The sequence below is a fragment of the Vespa crabro genome, chromosome 2 (assembly GCF_910589235.1).
Source record: "Vespa crabro chromosome 2, iyVesCrab1.2, whole genome shotgun sequence".
NCBI classification, from domain to species: domain Eukaryota; kingdom Metazoa; phylum Arthropoda; class Insecta; order Hymenoptera; family Vespidae; genus Vespa; species Vespa crabro.
The window spans coordinates 1617501-1630000 of record NC_060956.1 but is presented as its reverse complement, the minus strand read 5'-3'; the positions used below and the strand labels follow the sequence as shown (position 1 = coordinate 1630000).

General features: G+C 34.2%; 1 protein-coding gene across 5 annotated transcripts in view; it reads right to left on the bottom strand.

The window, feature by feature from the left end:
• Nucleotides 1–12500, bottom strand: part of LOC124422067 — a 154428-nt gene that overhangs the window by 109026 nt on the left and 32902 nt on the right. Inside the window, exons 1-3 of one of the 5 annotated variants that reach the window (XM_046957994.1) lie at nt 9616–9797; nt 9444–9478; nt 3904–4292 (exon numbers count right to left, since the gene is read on the bottom strand). The exons of 1 other annotated variant lie outside the window; for it this stretch is intronic. The gene's annotated coding sequence lies outside the window, so the exon portion shown is untranslated. Of the gene's footprint in view, nt 1–3903; nt 4293–9284; nt 9798–12500 lie in introns of those variants that run through there. 3 more of the 5 variants (XM_046957991.1, XM_046957992.1, XM_046957993.1) reach the window with 3 other exon arrangements.

Here is a 12500-nt window from a genome sequence, read left to right as displayed (position 1 = left end):
CCCTCCCCTCTCCCTCCCCCCACCTCGCGCTGTTACTTACTTTCAATCTTTATTAATTTCGAGAAATATCATAAATTTACGAGCGATTTTTCTTTCTTTAGGCTTACGTATCGAGGAATCATAAATCGAACATTTTCATTCACGGATGAACATTTTAATTCGTCCAGATATGTATCGTGCGTGCATAAAAGTGAAATATATTATCATAATTATGATTGTCTCGAGGTCGAGTGAAAAGAAAATAAAGAGAGGATGAAAAAAGAGGTGAATAAAAAAAAAAAAAGAAGAAAAGAATAATGAAAGAAAAAAGAAAAATGAAAAAGGAAAGAAAAAAAAGAAAGTAAAAAGAAGAGAAAAGAAAAGGAAAATTTTTAAAAAGAAAGAAAAATTATTGAGGAAATAAAAAGCAGTAAAAAAGAGAGAGAGAGAGAGAGAGAGAGAGAGAGGAAGAGAGAGGAAGAGAGAGAGGAAGAGAGAGAGGCGATGATAATGGGAAATGAATGTTGAAAATTTCGCACAAGTCACATGACACGATTATAAACGATCACGCGAAAAGAAAATACGATAAGAACTTGAAGAGAGAGAGAGGCAGAGAGAGAAAGAGAGAGAAAGACAGAAAAAGACAGAGAAAGAGAAAAAGAGGCAGAGAGAGAGAGAGAGAGAGAGAGAGAGAGAGAGAGAGAGAGAAAGAAATGGAAATGACACTCGATCATGACAAAAAGCGAGCATAGTGAACGGAGAGCACACTGAAAAGTCGATTTCGAAGGGTCGGTTGGAGGTAGAGAAATAGAAGAAGGAGGAGGAGGAGGTGGTGGAGGAGGTGGAGGAGATCGTTCTAGGTAATCGATTAAAGAGCTAATGAAAACTGGCACGGCCAAGTACACATTCGAGTGTCACGAGGCATTTGTAAAAGAGAATCGAAAGAATAACGACGACAACGACAACAACAACAATGGCGGCAACAACAACGACCAACGACAACAAAAAGTACTAATGGCAATGGGGAAAAATAAACAAAAAGAGAGAGAGAGAGAGAGAGATTGAGAGAGAATAAAAAAATACTAAAAGACTATCGATAGGATCATTCAAGAATCATTCACAATTTGTTCTTGTCTTTTTGTTTTCTTTTTCTTTTTTCTTCCTTTTTTTCTTTTCTTTTTTTTCTCTTTTTTGCTTTTCTTTCATCCATTCGGTTCGTTCTATCAATTCTTTCTAACGTCAGGACTTTAGTACGACGGATAATACTATGAACGATTTTTAAAGAGATTTTAAACGATGAAAGAAGAAATCTTTTTAGATCTTCGATCTCGAATGTTTAACAATTTTTACCACCCTTTTTCTCATCCTTTCTCAAAGAGGTAAGAAAGTTAATCAAAATCTCAACTACCCTTAAAAATGATCTTCTCTCTCAATCTCTCTCTCTCTCTCTCTCTCTCTCTCTTTCTCTCTCTCTCTCTCTCTCTTAAAAGAGATATAACGAAGCGTGTAAGCGAAGATATTGCGTTAGCGAAGAAAAGAAGAGATGAGGGAAGGTCGGCATAAGGGGGTTTGGGGGATTGGGTGTTGAGATTGGGGTTAGGGGAAGCCAGGAGGAGAAGGAGGAGGAGGAGGAGGAGGAGGAGGAGGGTGGGAGGCAAAGGCGGCAGGGGAAAAAAAGAAAGAGAAAAAAGGAGATTTGAAAAAAGGGAAAAGGAAGAGTAAAATGTGATGAGGGGAAAAGGTTGTGAAGGGGGAATCTCGAACGTACATAGGTAAGTGAGAAAAGGTCTCGCGAAACGTAATGTCGTAGAGGACGTCGAAGAAGCTCGGCTTTAGCTCGCGGCAATTTTCTTCCATAAGGGAAGAAAAGGAGAGACGACGAACAACCACCACCAATACCACTAAAAATCTAACACCCCCCAATCCCCTACCATCACCGGCTCGACCCCGTTCCACTTTCTTCTCGACTTACTGCTATAGCTGATACAAGCGAATCGTCGTGCTATAGACGCTACACATGCTTTTCGGCGGTGGCAGCAATGGCGACGACGATGAAGGGGTGGGAGTAAAAGGAAGAGATCAGAGGGTAGAAGAGCAGAGAAGATAAGAAGAGTGGAGAGGTGAGATGAAGAGGAAGAAGGAGAGAAAAGACTATGAGCCCCTAAGGGGCGAATCGCTTCATTGCCGAAATCTCTCTCTCTCTCTCTCTTTCTCTTTCTCTTTCTCTTTCTCTTTCATTCTCTTTCCTCATGTTCTCGCGACAAGTATCTACTTTCTTTATCGCACCACGTATTTTTCTTTCTTCCTTCCTTCTTTTCCTCGGTCTTTCCTCATTTCGTTCCTTTTTTTATTTCTTTTTTTTTGTCTTTCCCTCTTTTCTTTTTTTTCCCTTTTTTTTGTTCTTCTTTTATTCCCACCTTTTTTTCTTCCTTTCCCGTCCAAGGGCATATATTTAACCATCGATTTATTTAACATTTTATCCGATACCTTTGATACCTCTTTGAGTGTGCACGTATATATATATATATATATATAGTTTTATTAATAGGTATTAATTATTATCGAATTTAAAATCTTTCTATATGATGGATAATAATAGTCATAATAATAATATTAAAACTATATACAATACGTCAGTATCTTTCTATGCAGTTATATACGAGTATGGTTTTATTAATGGGTAAAACTTAATAATAATATATTTTAAAATATCTTCATATACGTTCGTTAATAATAATAATAATAACAAAAACAATAAAAACAAAAACAATAATAACAAAAACTATAATAATAATAATAATAATAATAATAATAATTGGATTCAATTTCGCTTACATCAAGTGGCTTTTCCGACTTTCAATATCATGCACCAATCGATAATAATAATAATGAGAGAAAAAAGAGAGAGAGAGAGAGAGAGAGAGAGAGAAAGAGAAAGAAATATTAATTTGAAATATTTAATATCTTTCTCATATCCACGTTTAACTCCTCGTTCAGATTTTTCTCATTTTTCCTTTAATATCAAATTGTGTACCAAACGAGCATTATGCCTCAAGATGTTCATCTATCCGAAAGAAAAAAGATCAGAAACCGCGTTAGAAAAGTAAAAGTAGGTCGAAACTGTTCGTCACTCGACCAGCTGGAAGATTGCCCGAGGCTGCACGGAGCTTCACCACTTAAGATTCCTCGGCATCCACCGATTCATTCGATCTCTGAGATTTAACTTACGCTTAACTACCACCTATTCGTGTTGATAACGAACGAACAATGTTAATACCAGGAAAACATCTAGATATTTGTATACGTATTACGTATAATGAAAAGAAAATATGTATATATATATATATAATTAATGTACATTATACTATAAATACACTGTAATTAGTGTATATAAATATATAAAATTAATTAAATGTTACATTGAAAAAGAATAAATATAAAAAATTAAAATCCCTTTCTTTGCGCATTTCTACTGAACGTTTAAGGAAGAAAAAAAAAAAAAAAATAAAAAAAAGAAGTAGATGTTCCTCTTTTGGTCCGTTCTTTGAAAAGAAAAGAACATTTACTTGGCTCCTTCTTGTTGCAAGGGCCTTTTTCATTCTAGGGGAAAGTAAAAAAAAAAAAAAAAAAAAAAAAAACGGAAGAAAGAAAAAGAAACGAAATAAAAAGAAGAAAAACAAAGAGAAAAGAAAATAAGAAAATGAAGAAATAAAAAAGTCATGCCAGACGTCGAACAAACGAACCAGACGACGCACGGGTCGACGGTCGCACGAAGAACGAGAGAACGTAAACGAGAAGAAAACGAGAGGATTTCTCTCTCTCTCTCTCTCTCTCTCTCTCTCTCTCGCTCTCTTTTTTTTCTCTATCTCATTTCTCGAATATTTTTCATTAAATTCTATTACTCGTGAAGGAGTTATTTCTCACCTTATAAGGTCGGTGTTCCTCCCACACCCCACTCTTTCCCATTTCGGTCCAATTTCGAACATCCTTTGCTTCGAGTCTTGGATCGGAGAACAGGAAAAAAAATAAAGCAATCCCTCTTCCTCCGATATGTAAACGTGAGATAGCGAATGATCTCTTATTTCTTTCATTTAGTAATATTATCGTGATAATCAATAATCAAAAGTAAAATATCCGTAATAATTCGATTCGTTTTTCGTATCTTTGAAGAGTTCCTATAGCTTTCGAATAAATTCGTACTATTGAAATAACCAAGTCCCTCTTTGTCGTCTTCCATTATTCTTCTTATTCTTCTTATTCTTATTCTTATCTTTATATTTTCCTTTTAACGTTATCTTCCACTTCGTCGTCTTCTATATTCGTTGATATTAATCGATAATAAAAATTCACAGAATTTATTATATCTTCCTTCGTTTTAAATTCCTTGATTGGAAGTCTGTGTGTACGTGTGCGTGTGCGCGTGTGTGTGTATCTATGAGAGAGAGAGAGAGAGAGAGAGAGAGAGAGAGAGGGAGAGAGAGAGAGAGAAAAAAAAAATAGAAAGAGAAATAAAACGTAACCACGGAAGAAAAAATTCACGAGTGTCCTTTAATATTTATATCTTTTATTTCTATCTTTCTCTTATTTATTTCTTTATTTCTTTATTTCCCCGTTAAATCCGGCTAAATCTTTCCACGTCAACACAATCTTCGCAACGGGTCGTAAACTTCGTAAGAACGATATATCTGCCGCTTATACTTTATCGTTGATTTTTTTCGAAATACCTTCTCGTCGTCTTTTTCACCTTTTTCCTTTTTCAGTATTCGACAAATTTATCGTCATACAAGGCGTATTAACAAGAGAGCGCACTCGAACTAACGATGAAGAAAAAAATATATCAAGGACATTCATTCTGAGTAACTATGATATTAAGAGTTTTCTCTTAAACGTTTTTTTTTTTCTTTTCCTTTTTCTCTCTTATGCCTTTCATTTCTCTTCTTCTTTTCTTCCTTTCTTCTGTCCTTTTTTTATTTTTTCCCTTTTTTTTCTTTCTTTCTACCTTTCTTTTCTTCTCTCTCTCTCTCTCTCTCTCTCTCTCTCTCTCTCTTTTCAATTTTCACTCTCCCTCCATAAGACGAACGTCCACTTTGATAAAAGTTTTTTACGCTTAATGGAGAAAGTCAACACCTTCTTTCGTTCTTCTTTACGGACGAACGTTTATAGTTTAACCTAAGGACGAAAGGAAAGTAATAGAAAAGTAGACAGGAAGGAAAGAAATGGTAATAAGTTTCTCATTTTACGAAATGAATGTTAGGAGTTCGCTTGAGAACACGCGAATCTTTTCCTTTTTTTCTTTTTTTTTCCCTTTTTTTTTCTTCTTCTTCTTCTTATTCCTTCTCTTCCTCCTTCATCATTCTCGTTATTTTACTTGACGCGTTTGAGGGAAAATAAAAAAAGGAAAAATAAAAAAAATGAAAAATGGAAAAAAAATCGAATCAAATCACATCAAAATAAAAAAAAAAAAAAAAAAAAAGGAAAAGAGGAGGAAGAGGAAGAGGGTGGAGGAGGAGGAAGAAAAAAATATTTAACCAATAAAATTGACTTTTACGATCGAAATATTGACTTATTCGAATCAAAGTTATTCAGGATTCGATTCGTCGATCGTACAATTTTTTTCTAAACACTATGGAATTGTCTATTTCAAACGAGATAAAATGAAAAACGAAAAGGAAAGATAAGATACACAATGTATTCCTCGTATATGTATCGTCTCTTTTCTTTCTGTTATCTTAGTGATTACGTAGCGTAACCCCAGTATCACTTCCACGAGAAGAGGAAAAGGAAATAAAGAAAAAGATGAATTTCCACGAGACCTTTCTCCGTCGTCGGGGTTTATAATCTTTTTCTCTCATCTTTTTCTTTTTTTTGTTTTCCTTTCTTTTTTTTTTCTAGTACGCCTTTTGCTCAGCCGATTTCAAAATTTCTACGAAACGAAACTCGAAGCATTTGAAAATGCATTAAAATTTCTTTAATCATATAATTTCGTTCTAATTTGACGTAATTACGATGTGATGTGTAATTAAATGAAGAAAAAAGAAATAAAAAAAAGGAAAAAAAAAAGAAAGTCGAAAGTAAAACATTCGAAAGAGAATTTTTTAAAGGAGAAAAGATATGGAAATAAAAGTAGAAAAAAGAAAATTTATATATAATATAAATATATATATATATATATCGTCTTAGCACTATTGTTCTTATAAAATGTAATTAGGATGTGACGTGAGTAATTACATGAAAAAAGAAAAAAAAAATCGTAAGTACAACTTCTGAAAGAGAATTTTTTGAAGAAGATAAAAAATATAAAAGTAAAAATAAAAATATATATATATATATATATATATATATATATATATATATATCTATGATCGTGTTGGAACTATTATTTTAGTATAACATAGTTAAGATATGACGTGGGTGATTAAATAAAAAAAAAAGAAAAGAAATAAAAAAGAAAGAAAAAATTAATCGAAAGTAAAAGTTTCAAAAGAGAATTTTTTTGAAAGGGAAAACAAAACAAAATATATAAAAATAAAAATAGATATGTATATTTATATACATATATTTATATACAAACGCGTGCATACACACACACACAGACACACATTTATATATAGTCGTCCTGGTGCTATCTCTAAAGTCATTTATTTCGATATCCACGAACATCATTTTAGCAAGGCGACTACTGCTTTCCGATAACGAAATATCCTGGTACGAGGAAGAAACGATGAAGTTAAATAAAAAGCGGAAGAGCGAACGTCGTAGACCAAGTCGGAGATTCCACCATTTTATTACACAATTTTCTACGAAGACTTACGAGCATCTTCCTTGTCCTCATATTCTGTTTCTTTTCTTTTTTTTTTTTTTTCTTTTTTTCTTTTTTCTTTTGAATTTCATTTCTTATTCTCCTTTTTGAAAAATTAATTCTTTTTTATTCTTAATTATAAAATAAATCTAATTTAGAAAACGTGAATTTATAAATATTCTACATACAAAAAAAGTTTTTGCAAAATTTAATCAATTCGATAAAGATCGATAATTACTCTCTCTCTCTCTCTCTCTCTCTCTCTTTTCCTTTCTAGTTTTTTGAGTACTTTGAAAGGAAAAAAAAAAAAAAAAGAAAAAAGAAAGATAAAAGAAATAAAAAAGAAGAAGAAGAAGAAGAAGAAGAAGAAGATATGAACACCCGTTAATAATAATCGTATAATATATAGCTTATATAATACTATTATACTATAGTTGTAACATTAACTTGGAACTTAAGAAAGGTAAAGGTGTTTGAAGTGGACTCGAGTAAAGTAGAAGAGGGTTATACTCATGGTACGAAAGTGATCTAGAGAAGGAAACGAAAAGGGGATAAATTTAGAAGAGAAAGAGAGAGAGAAAGAGAGAGAGAGAGAGAGAGAGAGAGAGAGAAAGAGAAAGAAAGAGAAAAAGAAAGTAATGTACGATAGGTGATAGATTTTTCGAGCTGACGTTCGCTATCCTAAACGAAGAACGATCGATCTCGAAGGGTTTAGGAGAAACGTGCTAACGAGTGTTATACTTTGTGAAACTATAGTTCCTTTTTTCTTTTTTTTTTTTTTTCTTTTTTTTTTTTTATCATTTAACTTTTTCCCTTTTCACTAGTAACGAGTTTTATTGAACAAACCAAAGGTGAATTCAATAAGTCAAACGTGATAAGAAAAGGATCGATGAAAGAAATGAAGGAAGAAAGAAATATTTGTTATAATTTGTAATGTTATAATCGTAAGGATTTTTCTATTTTCTAAGAGAAATTTTCTTTTTTTTTTCTATTTTTTTTCTTTTTCTTTTCTCAATGAGAAAAGCAATCGTTTTGGATTAAAGAAATTTCGAGCGACATAATGGTACACATACGATCGATAAGGGAACCGTGAAATAAGGTCGTATTCACAGAATTCACAAGTATGTAGATAATACCTCTCAAAATCCCCATGTGTTTTGATTATAATAACGACGAAGGATATATATATATATATATATATATATATATATATATATATACACGATGATTAAAAAATGATATATCGTTTGACGATGAAGCAGCGATAAAGGGACGTGGATAAAGTCTTGGGAGTTGGGGAAGAGGGGGTAAGGGGATAAGGTCGAAAAGGTGCAAGTGAGGTCGTTGTCCTCGAAAAGCCGCACTCTGCCTTGCCAACCCACAAAACTACCAATACTCGTCGTTAATCTTTCGTTATTTCTTCCTCTTGTATAATTTAATAAAAAACAAAAAAAAAATAAATAAAGAGAGAGAGAGAGAGATGAATATTTGCTTATCGATACGTAACCTCTCAAGATTATTTTTCAAAAATATATACGAATTTACGTGAAGGCGTAAATTTCATTCGTCGAGAAACATTCTTCTTTCGTTTTTCTTTTTTTCTCTTTTTTTTTTTTAATAAACCACTGAAACTATTTCAAGATATGATGGAATATCGATTATATCTCCCACTCCATCTTCTATTTTTTTTTTTTTTTTTCATTTTTTCCCCTTTTCTTTTTTTTTTCTTTTTCACTCTTTCAAAAACAACGGATCAAGATTTTGGATATTTTTTGTCTTCTTTTTTTTTTTTTTCTTTTTTAAATAAAAACCGTCCGAAAGCCAGCCGACGTCGCAATATTTTTCTTTCTCTTTGTTTCTTTTTCTTTTTTCTTTTTTTTTTTTCTTTGATTTTCCAACGGTAGAGAATTTTAACGTAAACGAAGGAAACGATCGCGCCATCGCAGACTCGAGAGCAAACAAGGAAGGCCAGAGGTTATTGTCCTCGTTGCGTTTGCATAGCTTATATTTCATAGTCGTGTGGCTATACTCAAAGTTTTCGATGCGTCTTTTGTCGAATTTTCTCTCTCTCTCTCTCTCTCTCTCTCTCTCTCTCTCTCTCTCTCTCTCTCTTCCTCTTTAAATAATAAAGCTATATATATATATTTATACGGTATGTGCGTGTGTGTGTATCAGATATAATTAAAAAAAAAAAAAAAAAAAAAAGAGAAAAAGGAAAAGAAAAAAGAAAGAAGGTTATCCCTTTAATAAGGGTGGTATCGAGATATCTGCACGTGAGCATAGTCACGTTCATTCATCGTGCGTTTATGAGGAACATGAGGGTCGTGAAGGAGGAGAAAGAGAAAAAAAAGAAAAGAAAGAAAGAAAAAGAAGAAAATAATAATAAGGAAGATAAGAAAGAGAAAGTAAGGACGAACGAAATATGAAATTAAGTGAGTGACCACGACGAGTTCCGTTAGATAGAAGGAAGGGTGGTAAATAATAAGGAAGTAGTAAGAGACGGTACCGGTCAGCCAAGCCTCGGCACGATGCTTCTACTACGCGCGCATACTTCCACGCACACGTATACACGCCCGCGCACGCACGCACCTACGTACGCACACGCAGCAGACACACACATACACACGTACACACGGAAGTACACAGTTAAAGAGGTTGCACGTACACTAAACCCATCAATTCCTCGATCCTTTGCAATCTCTATTTCACTCATATAATTAAATAGAAATTCGCATATATATGTGTTTATATGTATCTATATATACATATATACATATGTACATGTGTATATATATATATATATTTTGTTTTTTTAATTGTTTTTTAATTTTCCCCACCCCTTTTTTCTCTCTCCGTTTAAATTTCGTATCTTTTCACAATTAAAGAGTCTAACGTTAATATTGAAAAATGTTAATCGAAGGGTACGGCGTGCACGAGAAACGAGAGAAGACGCGTGCGTCTTTTTAGATGCCGGTCCCGACGTTGACTGCACCATCGGCCAAACTCTATCGCGTTCCACCACCACCACCATCACCATCACCACTAACGCCGCCACCACCAGCCGCCACCACCACCTCCACCACCATCAGCCGCCGCCGCCGCCGCCGCCGCCGCCGCTGCCGCTGCCACCGCCGGTTCGCGTCGTCTATCGATTTTTCCGCGCAGCCTCCGCGGCCGGAGCACAGCCAACGTCTACCGCTTAGGACTACTAACAATCGGTTCGGCCTTCATCTCCTCGTTTCCATCTACTCGTCTTACCTATATTATCCTTATCTTATCTTTTTTTGAATATAATTTTTACGTCATCTTATAGATACGAATTTCATTTAATCATAATCGTCGTATCTATGTAAGGAATGTAGAAAACAGAGCTCGAACTCAATTTCGAGCTCAATTAAAACCTATTTGTGTATTGTACGATTATGTAAATTATTTTTTTTACAATGACAGAAATAGAAAATGCGTTTCGTAAATCTATCGATTATTATTCCCGATAACTTACAAAGAATATACAATATTTTTTCAACGCTCAAAATTATTCATTCCCGTATAAATGAGACAGCTTGTTTAAAAGTGCCTGAATGTTTGTAATCTATCCCAAGTGCAAAGCATAATATTATTTTGAGGCGTGCACAACTATGGTTAAATACGAATTTAATAAATACGTACGCAGTTACGTTATCATCCTAAATAAATATATTTTCTTTTTTATCGTTTTAATCCTTACGAATTAAATTAATTAAAATTTCTATCCTGATGTTTCTAAAAAAAAAAAAAAAAAAAAGAAAAAAAAAAGAAAAAATTAATAAAATAAAAACTCTGACAACTGCTATTAACACACTCCGACTTAGATTATTATTGTATCCCCGGTTTTTTTTTTGTTTTTCTTTTTTCATCTATATAACACCTTACATTGGAAAAATCATCGAAGATTCTGATTGGTCATATATATATATATAGGAGGGGCATGTATACGGAGATAACAACACCAGTTGAAAATCAATTCGAGGTGATTTGATCTGATCATTTTGATTATCTATATTCTCATTCGACAGGACCTCTCTTCATCCCTCTACCTCTACCTCTGACCCTGATCTGACATCTGGTCCCTGTTCTGTCATTAGTTCCTTAGGCCTTTCATCAAAACTCATATCGCGATATAACTTATCGGACATTCAGTTTGGTCTACGACGTAACGTTACCGTTCTTGAACTTATGAAAATCTAGAACAGGAATATTTGTGGTTGACTTTAAGCTCATTCTCGGAAACTCTGATGCCGCAACCTTGTAACAGACTTTCAGGATTTAATCCTTTACTAGCACTAATACCGACAAAAGTTAGCCAAGATCCGATCACATAGGCAACTATCTTAATACCCCTTTTGGTGACAGAGTACGGTATTTACGGGTTCTTGTTTTACGACAGTAAAGTTTCAAACATTGTTTAACCCGTTAATTATGCGTAGGCGATGGAAGTTCTTTCAGAAAGACATTTTTAACCTTGATCCTTTTCTCGTTAGTTGATACGTCGAAGCGATTTTTTCTTTCTTTTTTTATCTTCTTTTTTTCTTGTGGAATTGTCTCCCTCTAATAGCAAGAAAAGAATAAAGAAAAAATTAATTTCGTAGATCCATCACGGGATAATTAAACGATTAGAAATCCCTTATAGGGTATCAACGAAACCACCACTACCACTATCCTCCGTCACTCCCTTCCCTCGCTCTCGTTCTTTCCCTCCCGTCTCTTAATCCCACGACTACTTGTCAAATCTATTCGTAATCCACGTAATCGGTAAGGATTTATTAACCTGAATTTCCCAGTGGTATCTAAAACGACATTGATAACGGTTCCTATCTTCCTATCGATAAATAGAAACGTCATGTCTTTTCGTTGTTATATTATTCTGACTAGACAGTTTAGATGCCATGACTTAGATCGATGTCACGTAGAAACATAGAAACAGCCCAATGGAATATCTAGCTATATCTATTCAGCTATAACCTATCTACCTACGTAACGTTACGAATAGAATGATCGGCAACGTCAGTATTTCCTTTCTCTCCTATCGCTTCTCTAAATTTACCGCACACCTCACCTCATCTCGCCGTACCTTTTCACGGATAATCGTACCTTCTGCTTAACCAACCCCGTCTCGTCCATCCCCTTTTGGTCCGCTTATATCTAGGAAACAATCGAGAGAATCTCGTTTCATCCCTCCCCCTCCCCCCTCCCCAAAGCTAGAGATCTCAGTTTGATTTTCCTCTTGAGGATTTACCATTCGCTCGAAGTAACAAGGGACTGTTGTTTCCTTTTCGGCCAAACCCAACCAAGAAATAAAAGAGCGTTTCTAAGATCCGAATGAATTTACGTAAGTTATTCATCACCACCACCTCCTCCTCCTCCTCCTCCTCCTCCTCCTCCTCCTCCTCCTCCTCCTCCTCCTCCTCCTCTTTTTCCTTCTTCTTCTTCTTCTTTTCTCAATTGTATCGTAATAGACTACCTAGATCGAGAATAAATCGTGGACAATGTGAATATAATCAATGACGAGAAATACATTTTTAAATTATAATATCTGTGATCATGCGAACGGACTAGGAAGAATTGTTTTTATTATTATTATTATTATTATTACTATTCTTACTACTACTATTACTATTACTTCGAAGGAACGAAGTAGGGATCGAGTAAAAAATGATTATCAGATATTTCAATGGCCTGATTT